At 38.5% G+C, this 14,085-nt stretch overlaps 1 protein-coding gene across 7 annotated transcripts in view; it reads right to left on the bottom strand.

Annotated features, from left to right (window-relative positions):
- Arhgap32 (Rho GTPase activating protein 32) overlaps positions 1-14,085 on the bottom strand; it is a 252,554-nt gene that overhangs the window by 30,366 nt on the left and 208,103 nt on the right. The gene's annotated exons all lie outside the window — the stretch shown is intronic.

Raw genomic sequence — 14,085 nt, 5'->3', positions numbered from 1 at the left:
TGACTAAATATTTTTTATTAGTGAGAAATTTTCACACCGTTTCTAATTCACGGGGTACAACTGGAGAAACCACTTTGCTTCCTCTTTTACCAAGAAGAGTGCTCTATGATGGCATAAAGAATTGCCTAAGTTCATTGACTTAAATTCTTTGAAGACCAAGGCAAGCGATAAGGAAACTAATATTTGGAGAAAATATTTCCATCTATTAATACATCAGAAAGTCAACAGTGAATGAACTGAAAACAAGAAAATCCCTAGAATAGTGAGTGGTGTTTGCTAAGAAATGCAGCCTGCAGGGAGAGTTACTCAACACACTGCAAATACCAGAGGCTCAGAGATCAGCTGCAGACTGAAGAATCTTTCCCAAGGCCTTTCCCCTACTCTGTATACACGATTACTCAAGCCTGATTCTTGTTACTACAGATTATTCAGCAAATCCCGGTCTTTTATATTCTGAACAGATGAGGACTACAGAGGAAGTCTGTGTACCTACAGCCACTCAGAGCCCAAATGAAACACTCTAGACCAGATCAGATATTGGTCCATCTCACAGAAACACTGTTTGCAGATGGAAGCATCTTTCCCACAGACTACAAATATCCTGGCGGAGCTTTCATGAGACTTGAGTCTTCCTTTGCTTTGCCCAGGAAAAGTTCTGGGCAAACTGGAGCAACTCTAAACTCTATACTGCAAAGGCTCAGGGGAAGAATCTGCGTTACTCACTAAGTGTTTAAAATCTACTGAGAAGCCAGTCATGACATACACACCTTTAATTCTAGCACTCAGGAGGCAAAGGCAGGTGGATTAATGTCTCTGAGGCCAGCCTGGTCTGTATGGTGAGTTCTAGACCAGCCAGTGTCACACAGTGAGCCTTGACTCAAAACAAGTTATTTTTTTACTTAGAACCATCGGTATAACCTTGGCGCTCCCTTTAATGTGTCTAAGCCTGCAGAAATTACAAACCTTCTTATCTCAAGTTCTTTGCTGCAAAATTAAATGGCATGCTCTTAATTTCATCAATACATGGTTAGACATTTACAGTATATTTGGTTAACTTCAGAGTCTGTGACATAAGCTGCAATAATAAATAAGCTAGCGTGAGTTTATTTCCCCCAGCTGCTCTTAACTTGACTAATGAATTTATAGTTGCTACTGTGTGTACATGTCATGCATGGATGTATTTATAGTTGCTACTGTGTTTACATGTCATGCATGGATGTATTTATAGTTACTACTGTGTTTACATGTCTTGCATGAATGTATTTATAGTTACTACTGTGTTTACATGTCGTGCATGGAAGATAGAGGACCACTTGTGGGGTCAGTTCCCTCCTTCTTAAGGCAGGCTCTCTCTTATTATTTTTGCCATATTTTGTATTCAGGATAGTCCATGAGATTCCAGATGATTCTCTAGTCACTGTCTATGTATTCCAGGTTCCAGACATGCACCACAACACCTGGCTTTAAAAAAAAACAAAAACACTATTTATGTAAATTAGGGTTGACAGGCTTGTGAGGCAAGTTCTTTTACCACTGAGCCATGAGGTTAGCTCTGATATTAGATGAGGATACTGAGGAACAAGAGGGAAACTCAACATGTTAGGATTAAATAATTAGAATTCAAAACCGAGCCATTTGCTAATGCTCACTCTCTGAGCACCTATATGGTACGACCTTAGCGCAGACGGCAAAGGTAGGTCACGTGAGGCCTCGTTACCAGACAGGCATGGGAAACGGTAAGGTTCAATGAGCTCAAACCTCAGGAATTTTCCTGGCCTACCTCCCACAAAAGGTATTTAATCCTGGGTTCACCCTGAGTAAGGTGTATAACCACATCTATCAGCAAATAAATTTTGGACAAGCAAGGATCTTCTCTTCATCAAGGATTGCCTTAAGGGAGGCCTTCGCCTTAAAGAGCCATGCCTAAATCTCCCTCCCAGAGAAGGCCTCCTCTCTTCCAGCCCCAACATACTCTGCAGGCACTCACTCTGAATCAGACCAAGTTCTGCCCCCCAACCCAGGCCCTGCCTTCCCCCTTCCTGCCTGGCACAGGGACGCCCTGACCGAAAGTGTGGACCCAGGAGCCCCGTTCCTGACTCCCAGCAATATGCTGGCAGTGCCTGGGTACAGAGGGGACTGTGAACCACAACATCTCTGTTTTCCCTCCCAGACTGTGGACCAGCCATTGTGGACTTTGTCTGCACCCCAGGTACCCCAGAGAAGTAGCAGGGTGCAGTACAGCAAACAAAGAGAAGCTGGATTCTTTTTTTTTTTTTTTAAGATGGCTAAAAAGGAAATAGGTAGGATAAAGTAAGAGTAACTCCATCAGACAGGAGGGTCAGGGAGATCTACCCTCAAGGAATATCTATCAAACGGAGACGGAAGCTGTGAGAGCTAGTGGGGTGCAGGTATGCAATGTGGTTACAAATGACAGACCATAACAGAGAGTAGGGGCTTTATGCCATGGGAACTCACTGACTAACTCAGCTGATTTAAAACAGGTTATGATGTTAAAATACAAACAAACAAACAAACAAACAAACAAACAAACACAAAGTCACCCAGTGTGTATACTACAAAGCCAAAAGTGGGCCAGTAAGGACTTGGGCGAATAAATCAGTTTATACTTGCATGGAGCTTTGGTTTTTCCTTTTCTCTTGTTTTTTCTTTTTTTGTTTTTGTTTGTTTGTTTGTATACAGGGTATCTATCACTAGGCAGCCCTGGCTGGCCTGAAACTCGATGTGTAGACTATGCTAACCTTGGACTCAGAAATTCACCTGCCTCTGCCTCCCAAGTGCTGGAAAGTATGCACCTCAATGCCCAGCCTATTTTTTATTTTTTAAAAGATTATCTACTGATGACTGTTTAAGCTACTAGATACATTGAGTTTGAAAAGACATATCGGTTTGTCATAAAAACAATGAGTAATGTATCTATCTTTCCAAACACTTAAACTCACACACATATGCATGAAAAATGTATATAGTTAGTCCTTTGTAAGACTTACTTTATTGTGCATATTTGTACATGTTGAACTAAGCTCAATAGTAGGAAAGGGCAAATCGCTCTTTCTTTCTTCTTAGAAACATCATACCTAGAGTCATCGATGGGAATTAATTACACACTGAATACCACAACTACTTAATACAGATAGGATGAATTTACACTTGTGGTCCTTTAACAAAACTCTCAGTTACAATAAACCCCATCGTTCAGAGTACAGTCTTTATTCAACTGGCCTTTCAGGGCACTGGGCTGTTTTCACCCTGTTCTTGGGGTGTCGATGTGGCTTTCTTTCCCGGTTAGGATGAAGAATATGCATATTTATTTTTTTCTAAACAGTGATACAAGGCCTAATCGACTAAAGGTGCAATAAAGCACAAAATTAAGACATCAGAAGACGTCAGTAGTGATTCAAGGCCCCATCTTCACTTGAGGGTGTAGAGAAATAGTGTCAGTATATGTACGAGTCCTCCTTGCCACCTCACTCCTGTATCTTTTCAGAACCATTACTGATATATCACAACATGACATCCGGTCCTGGGAGTGGGAGTAGGAGAGGGGTGGCAGGTTTCCTTCTTGAGATTTACATCCTGAGACATATAATCACATTGGATTAGAAAGTAGTTAAACTAATAAGAATGTTCAAATTAATTACACTCGAATTCAATGCTCTAGCAACAATTCCAAATTGTTCACTTATGTTAGTATTCTTCCGCTTTCTTCCCATTTTTTTTTACATAATTATAATGGTCAAAAGGAACTCACTTTGAATATAAGAAATCTACCCACCCCTCCCCAATGTTACCAGTTACTCTCTTGAAAGGCAAAGACAAACTCTCAACTCTATTGAAATATTGCTGCTGAAGAAGGTAAAGTTTGCTTGTAGGTCGTTAAGTGCTGACAAACCCATTCCTAGAGGGGCCCAGCAACAGTAAAGCAATCGAAGGGAGCCTGCAAGGGTCAAGGTCCACAAGCAAGCTAGATTACAGACAATAAAACAATAAAATGTGTAAGAAGCAAAAAGTGATACCACTAAAACCAATCACATTTTATATCCGAATTCCCTACTCCAGAATTAAAAACGCAACATAGGTCACAATACTAAATTTTTTCATATTATTTGGCCACAATAGATTTTCTTTCTGCAATCTTTTAATAAACCGGGCAAACCTACCAGACCTGTCTTCCTGTAGTTTCAAGCTTTAGCAGTGTGACTTAGTCTTCTTGCCAAGGCAAATCTTTACGATAGCAATTACCAGTTTATAGGGAGATACTAGCCATTTCTGTAGAGCTAGGGGAACCCTGACATGGAGGTGGGACACTGAGGTCTTTAATTACATAGTCAAACTGTCTCAAAGCTGATTTGAGTTCTCATACCTCACCTAGAGTTTCCAAAATCAGTTCTCACGTATCTTTCAGACCAACAAAACAAGTCTGGGCTTGGCGTAATTTCTGAGTGTGCAATATAGGAGCTGGCTTGTATCTAGAAAATATCCTCGCCATTAAGTTTATTTGAACATTCATTCTTTGTTTGTAACATTTACAACAAATTCAGAAAGTTGAGCAGGCAAAGTGAAAGGCTGGTGGGGAGATATTTTTGGTACACACATACTCTGCAGAGACTGCCCTGATTAACGTGAAGAGGTAATGAACTTATAAATGTAAATAGCTTGTGATGCTTAAAATCTAGAGGTATTTCACATGCTGTGTTCCGGCTCCTACCCATTACTTTGCTCTCAAACACAGATCAGATTACATTCTCAGTAGAAACCCAACAGTGGGAGAGAAGCATGGGAAACCTCGACAGGACACTTAGGCTGTCTTAGAACAGCCGCTTTATACCAAGGACTCTAAGTCTTGACTGTGTACTTTAAACATCTTCTATTACATAAATATTAAAAGATTTTGATTCATTTTTGTAATTTTTTAAGTTTGCTTTTAAGTATAGCAATATATATACACACCATGGAATTCATAGTAAGAATTTTATCTAGACCATGACTAAACTGCCTTGGTAGGCTAATATAAAACTCTGTTTTTCGAAAGAAAATCTAAAAAATAAAACTTTAAGGCCTGCCCTCCGGTGTGATCAACCTACCAGAGTCACACTATGAAAGCTGACTCTCCCTCTCCCAGCAGCTATCAAGTGCCAACAGTGCCTCGGGCAGGGGTGGGCTCTCACACCTTCCAACTGCGCTCCATGCGAGCTTGTCTGGCTTAAGTTTGTACAGACCTTGGATACACTGTTAGAAGTGCTGTGAGATCATACGCTGCACTGCCCTGGTGTGTCTAGAAAACACTTCCCTTGAAGTTACCCACCAACTTTGGCCCTTACACATTTTCTGCCTCCTCTTCTATAATCCTCAAGCGTTGTTAGGGAGGAATACGACATTTGTCCATTTAGGGGGTGTTCTTTAACTAATGCATGTGATGTTTTCAGCAACAGGGTCTTGCCATCAAGTGTTGGAAGGCAGCCAAGAGCACTGGCAATAGCTTGTTATGTTTGGGAGGAGGTAATCCACAAGACCCCTTCGGCCAAAAATTCAAAAAGTAACCCTTTCTAGAACTGGGGTCTTTATTCACTATCATGTGGGGTCAAGTTGGACACTGTTCCCACATTGCAGGGAAACTCCATTCAAACTCTTATGGTTGGGCAACATGAATGGTAATCACTGGGGTGAAGAAGAGACAGAAGGAGGGGGTGGGAGGAGGAGCAGACAATTCTTTCCCTTCTTCCTCCTCCCCCCATCTAGTCTTTCCCCTCCTACTCTTTACCCCTGCCCTCCTGCCTCCAAGTTGGGTTGATCGGAGAGAGTGGATATGGGAGGAGTTTAGAGAAAAGAGAGTGGATATAATCAAAATACTCAGTGAGTTAATACATCACTACTTTTTAAATCTTTTATAAGAAAGGCTTGTTTTATTCCGCTAGTTTTAACCTCAACTTTGTTTAACGGGCTAATCTTCGCTTAGCTCTTTACTACACCTTCAAAGACCAGCTTCAGAACAAACCAGAAAACATGACCAAAAGAAATGGCTCTGTGGTGTGAAGGAAGGTGTTGGAGTCAGGAGCTAGTGAACTGACAGGAAGCTTTTTTAGAACCAACTGTGGATACTTTGAGAATCTACACCTAACTTTGATTACACTGTATAGGAGAGTTAAACAGTGGTTCTCAGCCTGTGGGTTGCAGCAACACCTTCAGGGGCTGAACAGCCCTTACACAGGGGTCATCTAAGACCTTGAACACAGACATTTAACCTACAATTTGTAACAGTAGCAAAATTGCAGCTATGAAATACCAACAAAAGTAATTTTATGGTTGGGGTCACCACAACATGAGGAGCTGTATTAAAGGGTCTGAGCATTAGGGAGGTTGAGAATCATTAAATTAAACTGAGTAATATGAATACTCATGTATCCATGACCTAGGTTTTCCAAGCTTAGCACTTTGCCACATTACTTGCTGCACACATTTTTCCCATTTTAAATTAGGAAATAAGAACTATTGACTGCTGGAGTAGTTGGCTTTCCTTAATCCTATTTTCTCTACACAGAAAAGCTTTATCTCAAATTTCATATTTTTCATCTTCACCAGTGTTTGGTACTCAAGCTAGTTGTGCATAAAGTCACAAACAATTCAGATAAGCATGTTGTATGCTCAGAAGTTTAGGAGTGAAATCATGGTATCAAACTTTCTATATCATTTTGTATTTTGTGATTTATCCCTGATGCCTACGGTTCAGTATATTAATTACTGTATCAAGCTTCCCTTTTACGTATATGCAACCATTTCTTCTTACAGTACCTACTATCACCAGAGTTTTTATTAGTTTTCATTAACGTTGCACTAAACTACATAGTAAGAGCTTCCCTGGTGCAGTGAGAGGCTTCCTCTGGCACACATGCTCAGAATCATCGTTCTGCGAAGTCTGCTGCTGCTGTCCAACCTTACCTAGAGTTTACCAGCGGGGACTCCAGAACGGCAGTCCCCAGCACGTACCACTACTGCCCTTCCACACAGGATGTAGATGCCCACTCCTCATTTCTGTGGCCTATTCTGTTTCTTTCTTTCATCAATCTCACAATACCATACTGTACTTGACTTTAACATGCACTCTTGTGATTGCTATTTAGTAAGCATTTGGCTTTCCTAGTGACTCAGAGTCCTCTTTAGTGAAGTAACTTATTTTTGCTTGATTGCATTTTTTCTTACTGATAGGTATTAATTCTTTTATAACCTGAAAACAAATGTCGGTTGAATATATCACATAAAAATCTTTACCATATCTAAGCTTGTTTCTTATAGGACAAATTAAAGCATGTTTTTAGGTATAACACCAATACTGTAGGCATTTTTGTTTATCCCAAGTCATAAGCATACTGTACGATTTCCCACAAAAAAAAAACAAAAACTCAGCACTTTACATTTTACAGTTCTCATATGTATTATCAATTATTCTATTACCTTTAGCCAAATACTCCTGTGTCTACTCATTTGTAAAGCTACTTCTGTTTTGTAAAAAGATGTACAGCGACTTCTGGGAGTTCACTTGCCATCAGTATTAATTTTTTTCTAATAATTAATAAAGATAAGTCACTTCACTTATTCTTAACTCTTCAAAACTGCCCTGTGTCTGTAGTCCTATACTCTTTCATAGGCATCCTAGAATCATCTTGTCAGGGTGAAAACCTTTGGAAATGTCATTGAATCTGCTCCCAATGACAGCTTATTTTGGAGAAAAGTAAACTATTTGAACTACAATGGCTAGTCTCCTCAGATTTGAACAAACTTTTTCCCCCTTTACTAAGGGCCCTTCAACTACTTTTCCCTTGAAGGTCTTACATAGTTTCTGTTGGAGCTAGTATCAGAAATGTTACAGTTTTTCATTGCTATTCTAAATGGTATCTTTTTTCTAAACTACATACATCCTCTACCAATCTCATGTAGAAAACTAACATAGTTAGTAATAAGGTTTCTAAAGTTCCAAACCTGCCTCTGTGCTAGCTCTGTGTATAAACTAACACTAATTCTTCGTCTATAAAACATTAACAAAAGTAACTATGTAATAGGATTTTTGTCACAAATGAACAATGTATAAGTCCGAAGTACTTATTGCTGCAGAAAACTTAACACACATTATCTCTTATTCAACAACCATGCTGACCCTATAATTTCTTAAAGATTCATTTATTTTCTTATTTATGTATATGTATGTGTGCCTCTATGTGTTTCAGTTCTTGTGGAGGCCAGATGAGGAACCCAGTTCTCCCTAGAACTGGAGAAGGAAGTGGCTTTGAGCTGACCAATGCAGATGCACAGAATCAAAGTCAGGTCCCCTTCAAGAGCAGGACTCTTAACTGCTGAGCCAACGCTCTACCCAGCTTCTGTTACTGCAATCATTTGACTGTAGTCTCATCTAGACTGACAGACACACAATCTGGACTCACTGCTTCCATTCCAGTCCTCTCCTTTGTTTCTGTCCAATTTAACCGAATCTCTAAAAAACAGTTTATCTTAAATACGAGAGAGAGAAAGAAGGGTAAAATAACAGTAAGGCTGTCTGAAAGCCAGGAGTCACACTACCAAGTATCTACCTAAAACAACACCTACCAAACACACGAACGAAAGAACAAACACACACAATACCTGCAAGTCTATTTATAAATACACATAACACAGTTTAAATGAAACTCCCTCATCTGGGCTGCCAATGCTCCCTCCAAAGGCCAACGACAATAATGATGTAGTTACATTATAATCAGAGAAAGTTAAAGAAATGGTGTTCTTACATGGTTACCTTGCTCCTGGTTTTAATCTGGCTGTTTCGTACATTTCACCATTAAGAATAACTTTGGGACTTTGAGTAGAAACCATAAATGTGAAGAACTTCCCTACTCCTAATTGATAAAGAGTATAAAATAAACGTGTGATCACCTTTACCATTTGATTTGCTATATCTACCGAGATGATTTTTAATTGTCTTGGTTTTTTTTTTTTTTTTTACTTTAAAATTATTGAAGTGGTGAATTAAATTCAAAACCCCTTTGAGAGCCTTGTGTGATACCATATCCTTTGCAGGTAAAGAGATACATGAAGGAGACTCAGAATGTTTTTTAACCCCACAACAACAGAGATTCAGGATTTAACAACTGAAGCTAGAAGCCATAGAAAGTCTTTCTGGGGAATTCGAATAAATATTATAAGTGAACCTTTGTGAGATAATCATTAGGACTGGTGTTTTTGGTTTTTTTGTTTGTTTGTTTGTTTGTTTGTTTTTTGGTTTTTTTTTTTTAGTATAAAAAAGGAGACACACAGAAGGATTTTAGAGTGACAGCCTAAACAAGAACTTTTAAATATGAGGTTGCTGATGTATTAAATGGCAGCAAAGAAACAAGAAGGATTTTCATATATAGTCTTAAATAGCTTAAGGGATACAGGCAAGAGCTGTGCAAATTAACTTACTTTTTGCATGTATCGATGTATAGTCTTAAAGGACCTTTAGAAACCAAAAGTGACCATTTTGAGTAAGATCAGCACTTAATGTGGTGAGGAAATATTGATACAAATGAACTTCCTTCTTCAAATACGGACTGGAAAATTATGTGTAAGTCACTTAAATAGTAGCTCTACAAATCTCTAATAGACACTTCTAGATGGTTGGACAAGATTCTAATCTGTGACTCAAGTATTAAGGGAACTCAACTAAAACAGCTTCTAGTAACTGAAATATAGAATTTTAAAAATATATTTTATTTCTCATACTATTGAAAACATTTCATATCAAGTTCTAAGGATGGATAATGATGTGACAGACTCCTTTCTGTCATTATTAAGTCCCTTACTAAGAACGAGTACGATTTTGTGAGGGTCTGCGGACGGGGATCTTACCCTATAGTTCAGGATGGCATGATTCCCTGTCTGAGCTCCTGAGATAGAATTTACAGGGTCAGTTTCACTCTGCAGAGCACAGTAAAGGTGTTCCTTGAAGATCCAACACCAAATTAGGGTTTTATTAAGGAATAACCAAGACATTCTATTCCCACAAGACATTCTATCCCCGACTCTATTCCTATGTCTATAAACGTTCTGGTCTACCCTTCCTCTGATACTTTGTACAGCTATGTCCCTGGTCCTGTAAGACAATATGAAGGAAAAGAAATTCTTAATCAGTTTATAATTATAGAACAACGAACGTTCATGGAATGCTTACTATGGGTCAGGACCTCAGAGATATTAATGAGTTTAATTTCAGTTTTTATTAGCATTGCATTCTAAATGAGTTACATAGATCTAACCACTATTATACTCTTAGAAGTTTATATTCAGACAAATATTAACCGGAATGATTACGTCCCCAGTATGTGCCATGTCGAAGGTTATGAGAACACTGGCATGAGTGCCTTCCTCTTTTCTACCTATCCAGCAATATACCATTGATATAGCCCAGCACCCATATTTCAGGTTTCTTTAGTCTCTTTGGTACTATCCTCTATCTACATAATTGGCACTCAGTTAAAACGCCAGTCTTCCTATTTTTATATTTTAAAATACATTCTTGAGCCAATAACCTAGGAATTTAAAGCTTTTATAGGTTTTTCAATAACAAGAAATTCAGTCTGAAGTCTCTCTTATCTAAAATGTGTGGTATCATAAATGATTTAGATTTCTGATATTTTCAGATTCGGACATGTGTCTCTATCTACTTAAATATAAGTTTCGAAATATATTTTTTTTTTCATGTACCCATGGAAAAGGAGAGGGGACCAAACCTAAACAAGAAATTCATGTGTGTTCCACGTGTGCCTTATATTCAGCCTGTGGACAATTTTATATAATGTTATAGTGTGTCCCCATTTTGACTGACTTGTCACAGGAGGTCTGGTATAGAATTTTTGCTGTGGCATCATTTTGATGCACTGTTGTTTTTAGAGTTCTAAAGCACTTCAGACTAGGGACTTCCGACCCACGGTCTGACGAAAGTGAGCCCTTTGTTGGCTAGGCTAGTGAAAAAGTACTGGACCAAGAATATGAAGATATGTTTTTGGTGATTATTTTTGCTAGATTACAATCAATCGGTATAAGATCTTAGTTTAATAGTATAGTAAAATGTTTCACTAGGCAGCAATAAAAGTAACCTCCAAATACAAAATTCTGTGGAAACACAAATGTCAAACAGCGTATAAAAAAAAAAAAACCAAGCCTCAAGTCTATGAGAAATACTTATGTTTTAAATAATTTGTCAGGAACATTATCTAAAACTTAATTAGAAAACTCTGTTTTAAAGGGGAGAGGGCTTCCTAAATCATCTTGAAAAAGGATAGTATAAGATTTAATATTAAAAAGATACTATTAAGGTTGTAGCTGAATGCCTAGTATATTGAGTTTAGTTCTTTTTAAATTATTTTGTTCCATGATGCTTAAAATCAGAGGGAGGAGCCTTTATATAACTAACTTACATAACATACATTACTTTCTAGAACCTAGGCATGAAGTTGATTATGTTGTACATGACAACCCCACTGACTATTTTGGTTTATTTGTTTCCAAGTTTTTAGACATAAAATGCCATTCATTTACGATTTTTGTGGGCCAACTCCGTCTACATTATAAAGATTAACTTTGGGCCTAGGTTTTAGGAAGAAGGCTAGTGAAAACAGAGAACGGTAAGTTTTACCTACAAAATTCTGAGCTTCTGCAGGGTGATATTCAAAAGTCAAAATCCTTAATGTCTTCTGCGGGAACCCCGAGATTGGCTTCTATTTTTGAAATCAGGAATAAAACAGCTGTCCGGCTTTGGGCCTCATGCCCTTATTCCCCAAACATGAACCCGAAAGCTCTGAGGAAGCCGAGCTTTGGCTTTTAACAATGTTCTTGATGTTATCGTGAAACAAAAGAGCACAGAATGGTATGGGGGATTTTTTGGTTTTTTGCTCTATATATGATTAACAATTCGGGGAGAGAGAAAACCCATGATTCTGTACCTGACTCAGGTGACAGCTGCAGGAGGCTGCCCCGGAGAAAGTATCTGGAGCCTGCACAGTTCTCACAGTGATGTCTGACATTCCAACCTCAGAGGGAGCAAACCAGGTATCCCAGGAATGCCTGTCAGGTCCTGCATGATGGATTTAAAATGGCACGCTGGCAGTAATGACTCCCTGACAGTTATATAATAGGCTTTGGTTTGCTGATGAGGGAGATGAGGAGCCATTTCACAGCCACTGCTGACCTGAAATCAAACCAGTGATACTAAGGGCTCTGGAAAGTAGGCTTGCAGTGATTTTTCCTAAAGAGTATCTTTCAGTGATCGAAGAAAGATCAGCTCACATGGAAAACTGAGCAGAGAACAGACAGTGGCTTCTCTCCACCTAGCACAAGGCACTGTATGGCATGCTTAAAATACATGGATATTTACATATGACTGTGTCTGCAAATGACACCAAAGAAGCAGCAGTCTGCTCTCCCTGACCAGAGGATATAAAACACACAGCTCCAACACGGACCTTTGAAAACCATCTTCCCTGGGAAAATGTCGTAACATTAGATAAGCTCATGCTATCTACAGTGCTTATTTGATTTTCCAGGGAGCTATGACTCCTATTAGAAATATCACAGAGGCTCGAATCTAGATTCTCTGACTTTAGGTTGATATAAATGAGCTGGCAGATTTTTTTTTTCCAGCTCACAGACGCATGTTTTTATTTTTAAATTTCAATCACAAACTAAAATATATCTGAGTGGTTTTGTTCCTCAACTCTTTGCAAAGGCAAAGTGTGCTTTTTTAATAACTTGGTGACTTTACCAACTCAGTTATATAAAAGACTATGACTAATTTCATTTCTAAAAGTGGAACAAAAGGAAGATTTGCATTTTACCAGAAGCGAGTGGGAGGAAACTTGAGATAGATATAAAGTCCCTGATGCTGAATGTATTTTAACACCAGTGTGAGATAATACACAGGTTACAGATTTCTGAGCCCGCTCAGGTTTAACATTGCTTGGGCTCTTATTTTTCTAGGATGTCCTATTTGGTAAGTATGATTTCAGGAAGAAATATATTAATATGTATATTCTCACAAAAATTATAGAAACCACACATTTTAGGGATTCATGTATATCAGAGGTAGGTTTACGAAAATCCTGCATGAACTTCTAGGAAACAAAGTTTTAGAACCTTAATCTCGACAGCATGGAAATTCTCTTTCCTGGATATGTTGTTCCTTCTTTGCTTAGATTCAAATACAAGTGTCCGCTTACTGCCACTGCGTGTTCTGTTAGGCTATGGAGGTTGGCACCGAGCATTCCTATTACCAGAGATAGATTGGGGGGTTGTAAAGGTTTTACAGCAAAAGGTAAAGTTCTAAAAATATAGGTATTTCGAGAGTATGGGACTTACAGTGAGTCTCTTTAAAGGCAAAAGTTGCCTCCTTCCTTCAAAATTTTGAGATCGTTAGCATATTACCTATTAGAACCCTATTTTTTTCATGATACAACAGAGTGAGAGTCCAAACAGCCACCACTTACCTTACAAGGAATGGAAGTTAGCCCGTGTCAGGAAGTAGGAACTGTTTTCCCCATTACACTTTCTTTTCCCCTTTGATCTGAAAACTTTGGTACTCTTCCCTTAGTACTTGACTGACAAAGAATCTGACTCAGCTTTTCAGACCAAGTTTAGGGAAATTTGGCCATGTAACTTGAAAGAAGGGTAACCAAGGGAGGGTATAGATTTTTTTTTCTCCTGTAATTTTCCAGCTAATTTTAGATTTCTGCTCTCTTTTACTAAGTACAAAAGATTATTATCCAATACTTGAAAGGCAAAAGGTTGTGCTGTCAAATCATTTTGTCTGAGTGACAGGTGGTTTATTTTTTAAGTTGGCTGTGAAAAGGAACTCTACATTCTGAAACTTCTCCACCTAATGTTTTCCAAACTACGATGTTGATTACAATTAAGCATTTAAGCAGTGGTGGGTTAATCTTTAAAAGAAAATGAAGCCGGGCTGCTTTGTGTTTTAGAGAAAATATTATTTCCATGTCATGCCAGTGAAATAGCATAATGAAAATGCTCTATCAAAGTACCACATAGGCA

The sequence above is a fragment of the Rattus rattus genome, chromosome 8 (assembly GCF_011064425.1).
Source record: "Rattus rattus isolate New Zealand chromosome 8, Rrattus_CSIRO_v1, whole genome shotgun sequence".
NCBI lineage: Eukaryota > Metazoa > Chordata > Mammalia > Rodentia > Muridae > Rattus > Rattus rattus.
The sequence above is the reverse complement of the archived record's forward strand: the minus strand, read 5'-3'. Positions and strand labels throughout refer to the sequence as shown.